Below are 18,514 nucleotides of genomic sequence, written 5' to 3'. Positions count from 1 at the left end.
CCGTTGTAATCTATCATGCCTATCCCCACTGATTGATGCACCTGTTTCACCCGGACCATTTACTAGACATACGTCATCTGGCCCGACCAGAGAGCACCCCTAGTGAAAAGGACATATGCAATAATAACGAAGTGATCACTGTATCCTGTTAACAGAAACTTTAGCATGAAACAACCTGGAAAGAAAAGAATAGGAAAACGAAAATCAGTAGGCCACTGATGAACATGAACTTTTATTAAACAACGAACAAAGAAACGATAACATAACGTAATGATAAAACCTATTAATGTCCTAGAAACAAGAAAACGTTAAAATATGCCAGTGGTGAGAGACCAGAAAAACAGTAAGAGAAACCAAATCACCCCTCGCTGTCCCACCGCCTGCCACGCCAAAAAAATCGATAGACTAGGGAAAATGCAAGTCAGTAGAACATCCGCCCCCACTCTGGAAACTTCCAAGGTGGGGCAGGGTTCCGGCTACGCCCAGCCGGGAGCAGCCCATATAAGGCAGGTCCTGCTGCCACGCCTCGGCCAGGAGATCCTAACGTAGGGTGTAGCCGGAGGAGAGGCCGAGACCAACGGGACCCGGCCAGGGGATTGCCTTTACAACGCTGAACAGTTGCAGGGGGGGGGGAATGTCTCCTCGACCCTCCCCTCTCTCTCCCAGTCCGGCCGCGGTGGCCCTTGAGAGTTGCAGGTAGTCCCGCCACATGCTCTTCCAGTCCGGCCACCAACGGTCGGGGGGCCGAGGCCGACGGAATCCGGCTGCAGCCGATAAACCAAGAAACCCGTTCATGGGGCCAGAGCCAGGGGCGTCCGGCCGACATCCACCGGAAGCCCGGCCCGAAGACGGACGGGACACTTCTTTCTTTTATAATGGCTGCGACAACACTGGGGGGGGATGTCTTGCACATGCCTCCGACCCCCCCCTCGTCCTCATCGCCTGGTCCGGCCATAACAAATCTCAAGCGAGACGCCGTGGGGTGCACTGGGAGGGAGAGACGGTGCGAACAGGCCTCTCCCGCCTCCCCAGTGTAGGCTTCCCAGCTGCACCCTCAGCGGTCCAGGCGCCCGGAAAAGAGTTCTTCCACTGTGGCCATGCTGCAACGTCTCGCCCGGCAGGGTGGAGCCCGTCCGTTCATTTGACCCCGCGATCGCCAGTAGCTACCGAACTCTCAAAATGGCGGTCGACCTGGCAAGAGCGGGCCCAGCATAAAGAAATGGCCCGGTCACTGGTTGACTCCACCACCGTAGTCCTCCACGACCTTGAAGATTCTAGAGGAGCCGCGGGAGTCTCCCACCCCCGATGGGGAATGACTGCCATGATCACCCGTGGAGTGACGAAACTGTATCCGCGGGACGTCGGCGCCAGCCTCACTTTGAATTACTAGAATCCTGCAGACCTCACTTCCGGTGAAAGCACAGTGTGACCCGGTAGGAAAAATTGTTGCACCCCCTCCCCTTTTTGACTGATAGTTCAAACCACCGATCCTTTCCTTTGCCCTTTTAACGGAACTTTGGACTGCCTCCCCCTCTTTTACATTTTCTAGAGAAAACAAAACATTAACCACTACATTAGCATAGCAGTTGACACCAGAACTGTTTTCAAATTGAAAACCAACAACATCTTCAACAGAATCCTTTTTGTTTCTGCTGTGACCCTGCTCCAGCACAGGCATTGTCCCCAGCAGTAATTCTGCAATGCCGGTAAGAATAGCTGTGGTGCCTACTGGACTCACTCACCCCCGCGGCGCCCCACGCCGTTATTTGCTGGGCGGCAACTTGCTAGACATCACCTTCGTGACATCCAGATTTCAGCGCGTTCTGCTGCCTTGGAACTATTCGCACAACAGACCGCTACTGACAAGAATATTTCATTATTGGTGCTGTCAATTTCAATAAATCTATTACTGTTTTTGTTTTGTTGTATATATTTATATGTTATTAAAGTTTTATATTCCTACTACTTTGTTGGAGTGCTATATATTTTTTATGTGACACATAATTGTAAAAACTTTGATGTACAAAGAGTCATTCCTGGAATCTTCCGCTTCAGGCTCGGTCCCCTCCCCAATCACAATACAGGATAGTTTTCAGATAGTAGGAACACGTGTGGTGTGACGGATCTCATCGGGTGTGGGCCTTGATCTACTATAACTCCTTTGAAGAGGGGTGATTCTTTACAGCTGGGGCCATAAACTACATCTGCAGGGCTAGCTGATAGCCTGGACAATCGGACACAGAGGAAGAGGAGTGTCACAGGGTGCGGTAGTGAATAGGGCGAAAGGGAGGTGTCGGGCGGGCACAGTGTGATTCTCAGGGAAGAGCAGCGCAGATGGGGGGAGGTTTATTGCCCATGCATAAGACAGAGAGCGGGGGTGACCAGTGCCTGGGGAAGATGCTTGCGAGGGTGAGGAGCCATGCTACGAATCGACAGCGTGCAGAGAGTGGGTCTGGTCAAGACATCTAAAATGGCTGCCGTGCACGACAAAAGTGTGGCATTTCAAAAAAGGCAAGATGGCGCAGACAATGTTTTTCAACACTTCCTCATTTCCTTCGAATCGAACGTTAACAGACGTTGGGGCATATTACCAAAGTTAAGCGATATTTATCGCTAACGATGCTTACCAACCAATTTTTTACCACTAAGCATCGTCAGAAATTATCGAAGATAAACCTTACTATTATCAAGGTTTATCGCAAATGCGATAATAAACGGCCGCAATGCATGAATATCGCTAAAAACTCAGCGATATTCATGCATTACCGAGCTAATACTCTTAGCCATGTTATCCACCTCCCATTGGATAACATGGCTAAGAACTGCTCAGGGCAGGTGTTACTTTTTGGAGATATTCGCGCTTAGCGCGAATATCTCCAAAAGTTGGTAATAGGAGATAGATATCTTGCATGTTGTAATGCAAGTTATTGTGGTATATGGAACTCATACCATAATCTCTCAGGAAAGCAGAAACTGATCCTTTTGGGACCGCCTAAAAAGGCCTAGGGGGTGAGGAGTACTCTACTTTGCCCCCTTTTCACGTTCCGAACTATTTTATTTTACTCTCTTCTGTAATTACACAAAATACCAGCGATAAGATGCATCGGAGACACACAGTAAGAGAAAGGAGGCCGGAGATGAAGAAGACATGTCAAATACACATTGGAGATAATATAGTGGCAGAAGGGAAGTAAATATGAGTAAACTTACCATGTAACATAAAAATGTTGCACTCTATACTATAAGTCTCATTTTATACTACAATCACTTCGCTACAACCTCATAAATTAAAAATAAAAATAAATAATGTCTCAAACAATTTTTGATTTCTAAATATAAATTTATTCTTCAAAATTTTCTAAATTTGAAACAACTAGTAACATGTCCTCATCAGTAATTTCCTCTTCAATCATCTCATCTGGAATCTCCTCATTAAAAGTCTGCAATGATGATTCTTGTAACTCTATGGTCTCCAAACACTCGATAAATTCGCCATCAAGAGATTGATCAAAAAAATCATTCAAGTCATCTCCTCCTTCTGACAATATTTCATTATTGGTGCTGTCCATTTCAATCAATGTAGTGGAATCATTCAAGTCATCTCCTCGTGACAATATTTCATTATTGGTGCTCTCAATTTCAATCAATGTAGTGGAATCATTCAAGTCATCTCCTCCTTGTGACAATATTTCATTATTGGTCCTGTCCATTTCAATCAATCTAATGGAATCATACAAGCCATCTCCTCCTTGTGACAATATTTCATTATTGGTGCTCTCAATTTCAATCAATGTAGTGGAATCATTCAAGTCATCTCCTTGTGACAATATTTCATTCTTGGTGCTGTCCATTTCAATCAATCTAATGGAATCATACAAGTCATGTCCTCCTTGTGACAATATTTCATTATTGGTGCTCTCAATTTCAATCAATGTAGTGGACAATTCAAAAGAAATTGCCACGGTCTCTTCATTGTGAGCCATTTTATTTTGAAATTGCTTGCTGTAAATTGCAGAAAAAAATAATCACTTTCATTTATCGTTTTTAGTAATACATAATATAAAACTAACTTCATCAAGTATTTAGTATAACAGAAGGACTGCAAATAAATAACAGAAAACATTTTTCAAATTATCTTCAAGTGTACAACATAGTTCCCCTTACAAATTAACAACTCACCTTTTTAAAAGTAGCAGAAGTGTTAGTACTGTGTAAATCAAACACCAGAAATTCACCACCAAAAATTCCTCACAAATGTACCTCAGACAGTAGTATCACAAAATGGCTGTGGTTTCCTCTCATTTGACATATATACATAACCAATTAACTTTCATCACACACAAATACAAAACCAAAGTAACATTTTAATTGGTTCTAAATTTCAACACTTTCAAATGTGTTTTCCCCATGCAATTTTCCATAGGACATTTACATACGTCTACAGCCTGAATGGCTGAACGGAATTACACCAAACTTGGCAAAATGGTACATCAAACCTAAGAGGTCAGGAAGGATCTACTATGCCCCCTTATGGTCATTTCCCCCTTCGCTTTGGCCTCCTCTTGTCTCTCAATCCTACCGAGAGACAAGATGGCGGCCGCTACGGACTGTTTGGAATGTTGACAGACGCCGGAGAACCAATCAGCTTCGCAAAGCTCCGTAACGCGAAAAGTACGCGAAGCGGAGCGCTGTTACAGATATATATCTTTTTTTGAACGTTAATTTCTCAAAATCCACTGGAGCACATATATTGAGACCTAGCAAAGGCACATCGGGCTACCAGTCCCTAATATTTTGCCAAGTTTCGTGCAAATCCATTCAGGTGTTCGATTATTATTATTATTATTTTTTTTTGCCCCGCGGGGCCCTTTTAAAACCTCCACATCAAACCTAGGGGGTCAGCGAGGATCTACTATTCCCCCTTATGGTCATTTGCCCCTTCGCTTTGGCCTCCTCTTGTCTCTCGATCCTACCGAGAGACAAGATGGCGGCCGCTACGGACTGTTTGGAATGTTGACAGACGCCGGAGAACCAATCAGCTTCGCTTCACAAAGCTCCGTTGCGCGAAAAGTACGCGTCCTAGGACGCTGCCCGGTCCGCTGTTACAGATATATATCTTTTTTTAAACGTTAATTTCTCAAAATCCACTGGAGCACATATATTGAGACCTACAAAAGGCACATCGGGCTACCAGTCCCTACAATTTTGCCAAGTTTCGTGCAAATCCATTCAGCCGTTCGGGCTAAAAGTGAGGCCAACCGCCCTATGGAAAACTCAATGTTAAAAACACGTTTTGGGACCCCCCTTTTTTCTCGGCCCCCCCTTGACGAACCCCCCCCAAATTTTCAAGGGCTGCTCAGAAACAAAATGTGCCATTTTCCTGAAAATTTCAGCCAATTCCGTCCACAAACGCCAAAGTTATTAGACATAGAATTTTCAAAAAACCCATAGAGAAAAAATCCTAACTATATATACCTACTGGCGACCGCCAGTAGGTAATATATATATATATATATATATATATATATATATATATATATATATATATATATATATATATATATATATATATATATATATATATATATATATATATATATATATATATATATATATATATATATATATATATATATATATATATATATATATATATATATATATATATGCCACTTAGAGATCCTTTAGTAAAAAGAGACCGGAAGGACACCGTGGGGTACTGTAGGAGGGGGCTTTACTGCATGAGCATAGGCATGACGCGTTTTGGCATTTGCATTTATGAAACGCCAGCTCTCACCCCAAAACTTGCAACAGTCATTTTAAATACCTCCAGTCGCTCCGCCTTCCGTGGTCATCCTGATTGGTCAGGCCAAAGTCACGTACAGACCTCTAGTCCCTGTAGAAAACTACAGAACCCAGTATGCACTCCCACTGCATGCAAGGTAGGTTTGTTTCGCCTGACAACGGTGTAATCCGTGACAATCAGGTTGGTTAAGGGCACTGTTTAGGACTGCAGCAGTCAAGGTAATTAAAACAAAGTTCCCCTCCTGAGTCCCCAAAACGCCTCAAACCACAAAATTCAGCTCCAGAATATATATATATAATCAATGCTCAAAAACGTATATCTAGGGACGCAAAGGCTCCATGGATCCCGACAAATCTTAAACTGAGATCTGATTGACTGCCACCACCTCAAAAAGGAAATGGTGACAGTGCTTTTAGGACTTGATCTAGAGCCCTGAGTTCTAAAATAAATGGAAAACAAGATTAAGGGGGAAGGGTAGGAATCCCTTACCCCAAAGGCCTGGGTTCAAAAATGTTTTTTGAAAAAACAATTTGTGGAGGGTCCGCAATTCTGTGGCAACATTTAAAAAACAAAAAAACATTCACGGTCTCCTGGGTGGGCCAGGACATATTTATTTTTGGGGATGGGGGCATGCATGGCCCCCGTCCCTGAGGAATTTTTGGTACCAGGGACCGCATTCTCTAGGACCCAGCCACATTTGTAAGCGCAGAGGGGGCTTCTGGCCCACCTCCATGGGCTGCTTTCCACCCTGGGTACACCATCCTTTGTGGCCCTCCTGATGTTTTAAGGTCCCCCCACCTGAGTCTCTAGAGGCACCAGGGACCCCCATCTCCCGGGGTTACAAACTCAACAAAAAAAGCGAGAGGACATGATGCACCCACTCCCTGATCCATTAATGGCCCCAGGGGCCCCATTTACCAGGGCTGCCTCAAAGACTATGTCCCCGGGAGCTCAACCCTGGGACACAGTTTTTTCCCTCCCCACACTGAGTGTGGGCAGGGAAACTTGTGTTTGCTGTGCTTGGTAGAAGCCAAGGGGGAGTTAACACAAATAACATAACAGCGGGCAGGAGCTTAAAAAATGCTCCCTCCCACTGGGAGTGGAATTTTCATGTTTCCTTGCGTGCACTGACAGTAGAAGCTGCTCCCTGTTGGTGAGAGAAATGCTGGTTCTCGCTGGATGCAGGGAGCTGGCTGGGGTTGTGAGCGCTTTGGGGCTCCCTCTATGGCCCCCAACAACCCTATGGTGGGTGCCCTAGATGGGTACCGGTGCACTTACCTGTTATTGTGGTGCTCAGGGGATGGTGTTCCCAGGGCTGAAATCAATCAGGTGAGGGGGCGGTTGGGGTTCCCCCTCCCCTTTAGTATGAATGATGCGGTCCTTGGGGCCAAAGTCGGCCTGGTGAGGGAAACCTTTTGCCCCCTAGCCCTAATATTACTGCCAAGCCCCAGGGGATGGGGTCCTCGAGCCGAAATTATCCAAGGGAGGATGGCTGTGTGCCATACATATCTATATGACTGACTGATGCATTTATAGAGCTCTTGATTGCCGAGGCGTCTTGGTGCTGGTATGAGGTCATACTGATCCAGGCACTTGCTTATTTAAGAGCACTTAGGAAACAGCCAGGTCTTAACCTGTTTCGTGAAGATAGTCCTGTTGTATTGCAATGCCAGCTGTGAGGGGAGGGAGTTCCGCAACTTAGCAGCTTGAAGTGAAAAGCTCTTACCACCCCATCTAGCCTTTTTTATTCTGGGCACCATTAACAACCGTGTGTCTGCAGATCTCAGGTTTCACAGAGGTTTGTACCAAGAGAATAGCTTTTGAATGTCTATGGCACCGCTTTCGTGGAGCGCCTTGTGCACTAGGCAGAGGGCCTTGAATTTTAGTCTTTCCAGGATGGTAAGCCAGTGGAGCTGTCTGATACTGGTAGACATGGGATAATATTTGGGAAGAGCTAGCAGCACGCGGGCAGCCGCATTCTGCAGAGATTGTAATTTTGCAGTTTGGCCTTTGTCTATACATAAGTATAGCGCATTCCCATAATCAATTCAGGAAAGTACGGGACCTCCAAATACAGTTTTCCTTAGAGTGAATGGGATGAACGGCAGGATTTTGTGCAAAACTTTCAAGGTGAAAAAGCAGGCGGAGGCCACTTGATTGATTTGCTTCCCAAGCTTTAATTCACTATTGCATATAAAGCCTAGGTTCTTTGCCTTGGTCACTGGGGCTGGACTCCCAGCCTCCACAGGCCACCAAAGTTGATTCTAAACTGAGGGGCCCTTCCCAAACTCAATAACATTGGTCTTATCAGTATTTAGTTGAGGAAGTTTGCGTTCATCCAAGCCATAACTGCATTAAGACAGTTTCGGAACCGGGCTGCTGTGATGTCCACCCTCTGCGAGACTGACCCCACTATCTGGGTGTCATCCGCATATGCGACCAGATTAAAGCAGTTCTGTTTGAATAATCTGGCCAGAGGGGTAACATAGATGTTGAAAGGTGTTGGAGACAGAGTCTGCCCTTGTGGGGGATGTATGACGTTACAACGCATGCTTTTACCACGCATGCTGTTACAACGCAGTTTTTACAACGCAAACCTTTACAACGCATAGCGCTTTGGGGTGCTGGATAGTGAATAGTTTAATTTACTATTCCAACTCCAGTCCCCGTGGACACTAGGGAAGGTGTTGGATAGTAAATTCAATCTATTCCCTATCCTAGAGCGCCCCCCCAGCGCAATGCGTTGTAATGGTTTTCGTTGTAAAACCTGCATTGTAAAAGCACTGCGTTGTAAAGGTTTTGTTGTAAAGGATGTTTCCCCTTGTGGGACTCCACACAGGAGGCATACGTTTGCAGACTTAAGACCCTTCCAGTGGATCAGTTGTTCCCTGAATGCCAGGAAGGGTGAAAGGGGAGCTAGAGCCGTCCCTCTAATACCTACTGCCTTCAGCCGCTGCACCAACACCATGTGGTTCAAGGTGTCAAATGCAGCTGATAGGTCAAGCAGGATGAGGACGGCTCTGCCCCTTTCATCCACCAGTTTGCGGATTTCTCCAAAGTGCGTAGCAACATGGATGCACCCTGACCCAGCGCAGAGGCCAACTCGAACCCCACAACCCCCACAGACTACCAGCAAGGCAAAACGGGGTCGGGGAAGGCCAAGAGGAAGAGGAAGACGGGGTGCGGTCTGCAGGAAAACAAGACCAGCTTCACAGTGGTGACAGAACACTACCAGCAACTGACCAACAGCAGACCACCAGGATTGCAGTCGGGATGCTGAGGAGGCCAATCCAGGAGGCCAATAGGCGCCGGCATGACGTGACTACCTAAACAAGGCACCAACCCGCTGCCAACAGGAAGGCAGCAACGGCGACAGGAGGTGGCAGTCCAGCACCACCGGAGGAGCTCGAGGAAATCCAGGCCACAATCATCAGTGTGGAGACGGTGCAAGGAGTAGGGAGTACAGACACAGGTCGAGAGGACCTGACACAAAAGCAACAGGGAGTGCAATGAACAGGGACTGGGGAGGGGGCTTGGGGGGCACAATGGCATACATGCACAACAAGGTGCCCTTGGCACTCTGCAGCACACACACATAGCACGAGCAGCACACCCACATTGACGACAACGTGGAACAACGTGTATAGCTGACACTGTTGAGCAGAGGACACAACTGGCTCTGCACATGCACAGAAACATGCCCACTACATTTGACGGACCCGGAAACTGTGAAATGGAAATATACGCGTATGACCTCTCATCCGTCATATAGTCCAAATGTACACTGTCCCGCAGAAGAATCCAGCAGCCCCCAAACAGTCACATTGTACATTGCCATACAGTCTACATGCAAACCTGCACAATGCGCCAACATATATGTCAACACAAAGTCAATACGCACCTTCCCGTCACATCGCAGAGGGGCACACAACACCTTCAGCAGAGCACAGAATGCAACACATCAGTGATGCCGGAGAGGACCACCACACCATTGACACTGACGCCCTACAACAGCACATGGATATCCCACGCAACCCCCCACCAGGACCCGGACAGCCAAGCTACTGAGAGGAGAACACCGAGCCTGCAACATACCACACAGCAGGAAGCATCCGCAAGCACAGCTGGCTCACAACATTTCACCCACCCACACATGGCACCCTAATGCCATGTGTCAGCAGGCCAAAAGGAGGTGGCCCAACAGGTGTTGGTGGGGGCTGAACCCATGGAATGCAAACCAGGACACATACATAGGTGTCTATTACCCTTCAGGGCCCACCAACACCCCACTAAGGAGACCAACACTGCCATAGAGACACATGCAGATGCACATTCATAGTACAGAACAACGTGCAGGGGCACTCAAATAGCAGTCACACACTCATGTTGGATCTGCGTACGATGGCCCTGGCCACTCCCCTTACGAATGGAGTGGGTGACAACAAAGCTACATGTCCAAGCTCCAACTCGCTGCCTGCGGGACAAGTCTGCATCCGATGTACACAGCACAATGTGCTGTGTACACAATACACAGTGTGCACACTGTGTCACAATGTGCTAGGCCCAGCGCCCTCATGCGTTCAACAAGACCACAGGGACACACACAGATATCATGTTGAACTGGCTACGGGCACATGCCCCCGGCACCTTTATTGGCAGGGGCACATGTACAGTGACGCCTGTGCTGGATGTGTGTAGGGTGAGTGTAAGCCATTCCGCACGGAATGGCAACCACTTGAACATTGGACACCAGTGCAACAGAAACAGAAAACACATGCATAAAAGAGGCACTGCTGAGCAACATGGAGTTACCCGGAAATAGTCCAGAGGACAGCCAACATGCAAACAGAAGTGTCCGTGAGTTGCAGTGCACTGGGTATAGGACACTAGAGATGGGCGCTCATGTGAAGAAAAAGTCTTGGATTGTGTCCCTTAGATATATACCCGATGCAGATGCAGTGGGGTGTGCATCATCTTCCCTATCAACGTCTCTGGGCTCCCACACTGTTTGTGGTGACATAGCTGCACAACCACTCCACAGCACAAGACACAATCAGCAACGGACAATGGCCTGCTGTGCACTGAGTCACTGGCACCTGGAGTGCAGAGCAGGGTATCAGGCCAATGATGGCATCCACGACAGATCTGAGCAACTCCGTATGTCTGTCAGGACCACAGTTTCAACTCTGGCAGATGGCGGGTGGAGGTGGTCTTTGCGGTGGTGGCGTGTGCCTCCTGCGGTGATGTGACGTCCGGGCCGGTCTGGACTCGCTTTGGTGTGTGAGCCCTGGTGGGACGCATTCGGGCCCAGAGGCTGCATACAGCGCAAGGCCACAGAGAAATTGTGTTGAGGACCCCAAGGCCTATGCTTCAGGGGCCATTCAATGTCTCCGGAGAAGGGGTCCCGGACTTGACCAGCACAGAGTTAGAGGCCCCGGATGCACTGTGGCCGGCACAGGCACCCAGTCACGAGAAGGTGACTTGAGGTGCAGTCAGATGGGCCATGCGACCTGATCGGGTCACCATCAATATCGGAGGTGTATGTTGCAGAGGGTTTCGGAGGACAGTAGAAGGTGTTTTCCAGGGCATGACGCCGAAAGGTTTGATTTTATCTGGAAGCAGCAAATGGAGGAGTGGAATGTGACAGCCTCGTTGACACTACCAATTCGGTATCAGCTACATGAGGATAAAAACTGCCCCCTACTCCATAGACTCAGACGCCACCAGAGTTCGACCGGAGATTGTCAATGATTGTCGGGGAACAGACTTAGTGGCACCGGGGCTGAGAGGGGATGCTGTCTGCGATGATGCCGGTACGCTGATATGAATTCAGCCATTTCTAAATGAAGACTCTTTGAACTACTGGACAGCAGTGTAGGCCAGAGGCAGCGGTCAGCAGTGGCCCACAGCCACGTGTTGTAGGCTCGCGGTGCACAGAGTTAGTGACATGAGGGCAGTTGTTGGTAGTGTTCGACCACCTCCGTGACGATGATCCTTTTTTCCGCTAAAATGCAATGAGTCATCCTCTTACGCCTCTCCTTGTGTGCAATGATATGTAATCTGCCTGTGCATAATCGATGTTCAGTTCCAAATTTGTTACCTACTCGAATGCAACCTAGGCTGAGAGCAGTGTAGGCCGGAGGTAGCAGTCAGCACAGGCCATTCACCGAGTGTCGCGAGCATAGGTTGGTGGCCCCAATGGCCTGCGTAGTTCAGGTACAGTGGTACCACGTGTTCGTCACCTCCATGACTGTGACCCGGCTTTCATTCGGACTGAGCTGCATCTTCCTCTGACTTCTCTCCGTGCGACCACTGGTGTGGACTCTGCCATTCGTGATTCGCAACTAGGTGCTGGATGTGAGACCTATTGGTCCGCAGGGTAGTCCTGGTCCCTCACCCACATGTCGCCATCTGGCGTTGAACAGGGTTTGTGGCACCAAGTGTCGTCGGCTGGCATTGAACAGGGTTTGTGGCACCACTTGTCGCAAGATGCCCATATGGAACTATGCCTGGATACAGTTTCACATATGGGACCCACTGGGCCGCAGTGGTGCCGGAGGAATATGTCAACGAGGAAGGAGTAATGTGGACCAGCATCAGGGGGCCAGCGATGGTCTTAGAGGCTGGCAGGCTTGTGGGCCTCGGGCTTGGAACTTGCGCCGGCACGTGGTGGGCCCTACTTCACACACCAGTGTTGGCTGGTGATCAGTGAGGCCTGGCTGCGCAGGGTCAGGCCTGACGGGTTCGTGGTCAAGTGGGCAGGGGTACGGCAGGCACACAGGATTGCAGACAAATCCGCTAACAGGGACTGCGTCAGCCTCGTGGTGGGGTGGGATGCGCCATCCTGGCAGAGACGTTGGCCTTTCCAGAAGAGGACCACGCCCAGGGCTATGTGCTTTTTATTCACACCCCTACGCCGGCCTGGTGTATGCCAGGACATCCCACTCTGCTCACGCTTACGGGGGCGTAACAAGCAATATTTCCACGAAGACCCCCACTGGCTGGGGTGACATGATTGCGTCCACTGTCCACTACACTCCATACACCAGAGGTGTTTGTCAGCATGGATATGGTTGTGTTCTGCATACTGCGGTCTGTCCAGCACATCACAACCACTCTTGGCATTGTGTACTTTCCCAATCATGGTTCTACTGCATCTCTCACATATTCCTTGTTGCCACCTCTCCCCACATTCAACTATTGTGTGGCTGAGGTGCCATGCCGTTGATTGGTCATGTTCACGGCTTGCCCAGGTTACCATTGTAAGTTGTTCTATCATGTCTGGTGGGTGGGCATGTTGTTGTGCATGTAGGTTGTGATTTTGTGACGTGTGCATTGCCAGAGTTGTGAATTGCATGGTTGTGGAGTTGAGGTGAGTGGGGTGTTAATTTGGGACTTGCCAAAGGGCTGTGCATTTCTCTTTGTGTCATCCTGTGAATGCTGGTTACTGATGGACTGTCAGAGGGTGAAGTGATCATGCACACTGGCTGTGTATTTGGAGGCGACATTGGTGAAGGTCCCACGGTGTTCTGATGTTGCCTGCACATTGATGTGTGATGTGTGCTTTCTGTTGCAGTGATTGTGTGCTGTGTCACCAGGGGGCACAGGTGGGACATGTGTGCAGTGGATTGCCCCCAACACGTGCGTGCATCCGGCTATGGTCCTTGCTTGGTCTCCAGCGATTCCTGCGTATTGTGTTGGACGTAAGGGTCCTGGGGTGCCAGGGTGATGGTGAAGTCTAGGACAGGTGTGGGGGACTTGGATGTGGCTGGCTGTGAGACTCTGCCGACTCTGGTGGGTGTTGGTTGGGGTGAGCAGGGGCCAAGAGGTGCAGCACAGCCAGCAGCTTGGTGTGGGTTGGGATGTTTGTTTTCCGCTGTGTTGGTGCGTTGGCTTGTTAGGCGATGATGGCCAGGATGCGTAGGATGGTTGTCCCTTTCAGCCTGTAGTGGACAGTGACATTGTCAGATGTTGGGCCTGTGAGGCAGGTGCGGTTCCTGGGGGACCGCTGTCTTTGTCTGCACTGCCTCTTTGGTGGTCCGGGGAGGAGAGGGGGGTGCAGGGTGGGTGTTGTGGCCCTCTTGGATGTCCAGGCAGTATGATGAGTGGCTCCATCTCATCTGTTGCCCTTAGGATCCCGCCCTGGGCTTTTGTGGTGCAGGCTGCCGTCCGACTTTACACCAGGTCAGAGCAGGTGTAAAATTCCTGCTGCCAATACGCCTTATCGCGGGTTTTGTGTTATTATCGTCGATCTGGCTGGCCGTTGTGAATGTTGAGGTGTGGTGTTATCGCTGCTTTTTGTAAGGGAATGCCTACTCTGCATCTCATTTGCGATAGTTGCGGGGGTCCTTTGTAGCGATGTTTTTAGCGCCTGCTAGCGCGGGAAAACTGGTGCTGTGGGCTGTTAGCACCAGCTCGTGAATGGGGAGGTAAATTTATCACGACTTTGGCTGCGATAAAGTGCTGTTAATTCGGCGATAGCTCCTTGTGTATATGCCCCTAGACTTTTTATTTGTTTGGTATGAAATGCACAGTCATCTCCTCTTGTTTATTCATGTTTTCAAGTATGTTCAAGTTTCAGGTCCATGCCTAATAGCTGTTCCTGCCCCTGTTTGTTTCTTTTTCATTTTGAGAGATATAATTCTATTTATCATATTAAAAAATTATAACTCCAAGTATTACAGTAGAAAGAAAAAAACCTGAACTGGATTGGCTAAACGCGCATTGAACCGGGGTACTTAAGAGCCATGCGACCAGCCATTAAAATGAGTGAGGAACTGCTCGGTTTATTCAAGGAAACATTGGAGAAACTACCAAATACTCCGAGGAAGGGGGTGTCTCCCATGAACTGAATAAAACTTTCCGACTTGTGGGGCATATTATCAAGGGGGTTTATCTCCGCTTTTTGGCTTTAAAAGCCAAGAAAGCGGAGATAAAATGATCTCCCTATTACCAAGCTGTCGCTAACACCAGTTAGCGACAGCTAATAGGAGATAGCGACCATCTTGGGCCCCGCTTTGCATGTCAGTGATATTTATCACTAATGACATGCAAAGTGGGCGTGCCAAGATGTTAGCGACTGGAAACAGTCGCTAACATCGCTATCTCCTATTACCAACTTTTGGAGATATTCGCGCTAAGCGCGAATATCTCCAAAAGCTAACACCTGCCCTGAGCAGTTCTTAGCCATGTTATCCAATGGGAGGTGGATAACATGGCTAAGAGCATTTGCTCGATAATGCATGAATATCGCTGACTTTTCAGCGATATTCATGCATTGCGGGAGTTTTTTTAACTCATTTGCAATAAACCTTGCTAATAGCAAGGTTTATCTGCGATAAAAATCGCCGATGTGCGGCGATAATTTTTGTCTCTAAACAAGTTAGAGACAAAAATTATCGCTAGTTGTTGGTAATATACCCCTGTATTTCTTAATAAATCGATCTTTGCTGTGGACCTGTTCCCTCCTTCGACTTGAATAGATCGATGCTCATCACTCTGGATTGGAGGGTATTTCTTTATTTAAAATTAATCATATTTTCCACAGTTAGCTGCAGTGCTTCTTGCTTCTCCGGTGCACCCTTCTCGTACGAACTGCTACGTTTATTCTGCTAAGTATTCACCCCAGGAAGCAAAGATAGTGAGAAACCGTTTCTCATAAATGAATGCGCTGGGAATAGAAAACCAACTTGTGCTGCCGAAACATATGTTTTGCAACAGTGACATCTTCAGGCGTTAACCTTCCTCTGCAAGTACAAAAGAAAAATCTCCACGGGTCATGTTTTTCTAATATAAATGTTCTAGATGCCAGGTAGGACAAAAACACAACAAATAATATTATTTTGCTGCTACTTTCAACTGTTTGAAAGATTCGTAAATGAATGGTTCTTTACTCAGCGGACGTAAAAAGAACGATTATTTAATCTAATCTTCAGGGGCATATTCCATTGTGGTGGCGATAGGGGCCTCGCCTTATTCACAAGGCAGCGTTAAACCACTTAATGTGGCCTAATGCTGCCTTGTGAATAGGGCCCAAGCTTTAACGCTATGTTTAGCGTGAAAGGGGCGTGCAGTGGGTATTGTGGTGGGCGTTCCACTGCAACACCCATTGAAATTTACCCTACCCCCTATTCACAAGTGCAGCGTAAATAGGAGCTAACTCCAAACTTAAGACCAGGAAACCCTGGTCTTAAGTTGGCAATGCGAGGAGAAATGCTTTATTTCTCCTCGTAATTGCATTTTCCACGTGTGCTGCCTTGTGCAGCACACATAATAAAATGCAAAATGCCATGGTTTGTTTTGTACAGGAAGGTGTCCCCTTCTGTACATGAACAACCCTTTTTTCTTTTTTTTAAAAGCCATTTTGTAACTTTCATGTGTGCTGCATGAAGCAGCACACATGCAAATTACAAACTGGCATTTTAGTTTTGTTTATATGCAGGAAGGGACACCTTCCTGTACATAAACAAACCTCCCTCCTTGCAGACACCCTTGCACTCTGGTGCAAGGGTGCCTGCTTTGGAGCTAAGTTATGAAACTTAGCGCCATCGGAGGGGGAAAAGCAAGGTTGCACCATGTCCTTATGAATATGGTGCAGCCTTGCTTTTCCGAAGTGGCGGAGAGAGGCGTTAAGCCAAGAAGTCTAACGCCTCTCTCTGCCACTTCCTTGTGAATATCCCCTACAGCTTATCGAATATATCTTAAAGCTGTGGGTTTGGTCGTTATTAGATGTGCGTATTGGTGATACAACTATATGAGTCAGCTTGGGTGCAAACAGAGGAGCAGCAATGCCGCGTAAAAGCACTGCGCATAATTCAAAAAGGTATTTTCGTTATGAAATTACTTTAAAATAAAGCAGAATTTTAACCGTTAGATGTTCGTGAAAGGTGACCTAGCTGTCGGAAAGCCATTTTCTTCTGTGTAATATTGCTTTTTGTATTATAGAGTGGATGTAAGTCCCATACTATGAAGGTGGTTCATGAAGTGGTTTGTCCTGAAAGTTTTGAACATTGAAAAAAATGTCACTTTGTTAGTATTTGGAAAAACCTTCTGACCTCTTCTGTGACCTCTTCTTTAAGAAATTGGGTTATTAGCTGAGAGATGTGTAAGCCCCACTCAAATAAGGAACACAGCGCCATATTACCAAGGTGAAGTATCGCCGCTTTTTCGGCGAATTGTGCAGAGAAAGCGGCGATACTTCTAGCGCCCTATTAACAAGGGCATGCTAACGCCTGCCTCAAGCCCACTTTGCATGTCAGCGAGAAACATCCCTAATGACATGCAAAGTGGGCGTTCCCACGTCCAACCACATGTAAAATGTGGTTGGAGGTGGTAACACCCTATTACCAAGGCAGGCGTTGGGAGAAGGAGACCTGCGATAAACTCGTTTATCGCAGGTCTCCCAACGCCTGCTCTTATCAGGTGTTAGGCATTGATAACATGGGGGTGTGGATCATAAAGCTGAATCCACCCCTCCATATTATCAAGGCACACATTAGCTCGTGACAATAACGCTTGTTTTCACACGCTAATGTTCCCTATCGCCGGATTTAATATCGCCTACGTGTTGCGCGTTGGTAATGACGCGCTAACACAGCGATAAAATCCGGCGATAGGGAAATCTGCGATGTGGTAATATGGCCCAAAGTCCTTGTCAGGGTGAACCAAAGAAGTCACTCAACAAACTTGTGCTTAACCTTAGGATAAACGGGCACAAAAGTTGTCAGGCTTAACTTAGGGACAATGTGTAAAGTATTTATGCAACAGTAGTAAACAGTAATAAAGTGAAAAAAAAACACAAGAAAAATCTCAAACCAATTTAGAAAAATAGAGTAAAATGTTAATAAATAAGACCAAAACAACACAAATCTAATCATTAGAACCGGAGGTAAAACGTTTTAAAATTTTAGGTGAAAATAGTGCCAAAAAGCACAAAGCGACACTCATGACTAACTTGTTGCGTTACACCGGAGGAAAGTCTCAAGTTCAGGCTGACTGCGATGGAGTGCAGGTCGGATAAAGAGACCAGATTCATGACGCTGAAGAGTTACCTTCTCAAGTCCAAGTGAAAAGCTGCCCGTTTGCATTGGAAGAGGCTATGAGGAGGTTGTTTTCAGCGTGAGGAGCAGGTTGGTGCAGCAAACAGAGGCTGTTGTAGCACGTAGAACTGGCCATCACTGGAGATTCGCTTTGGCAGTTGACGCAGGCCTATTTGCTGTTGGTGTGACCTGTCATCCTTACAACAGAGTACAACTGGTCTCCAACTTAGCATGTTCATATGATACTCCTCCATGCAATGTCTCCCAATAGGGTGCTACAGTTTCCTCCATCTTCACTCCACAGGGCACTATCCTTTGTAACCTCTCACATAACTGTAGTACTCTTCCCAACTTAACACACCATAGGATTCTCCCCATTCTACTTTTCACAATAGGGTACAACTGTTCCCCAACTGTGCACACTTCATTGAGTGACAAGACACTGCCCTTTTACCCACTTCACACCAACACACTGACAAGTGTACTACACTTATATCACTCCCGAAGAGGAGTGACTCTTCCCTACCTGTGACACTTGGACATGCACAATCAACACATATGTGAACAGTAACACGCAGATGGTTACTACACCTTCTTCCCCACACAGCTAACTAGAGTCCATCATATTATAAAAATGGAGTAAAAAACAAATGCTCACACTGTAGTCCCA

This window comes from Lissotriton helveticus, chromosome 8 (assembly GCF_964261635.1).
Source record: "Lissotriton helveticus chromosome 8, aLisHel1.1, whole genome shotgun sequence".
Taxonomy (NCBI): Eukaryota; Metazoa; Chordata; class Amphibia; order Caudata; family Salamandridae; genus Lissotriton; species Lissotriton helveticus.
This window is presented reverse-complemented; position numbering follows the sequence as displayed.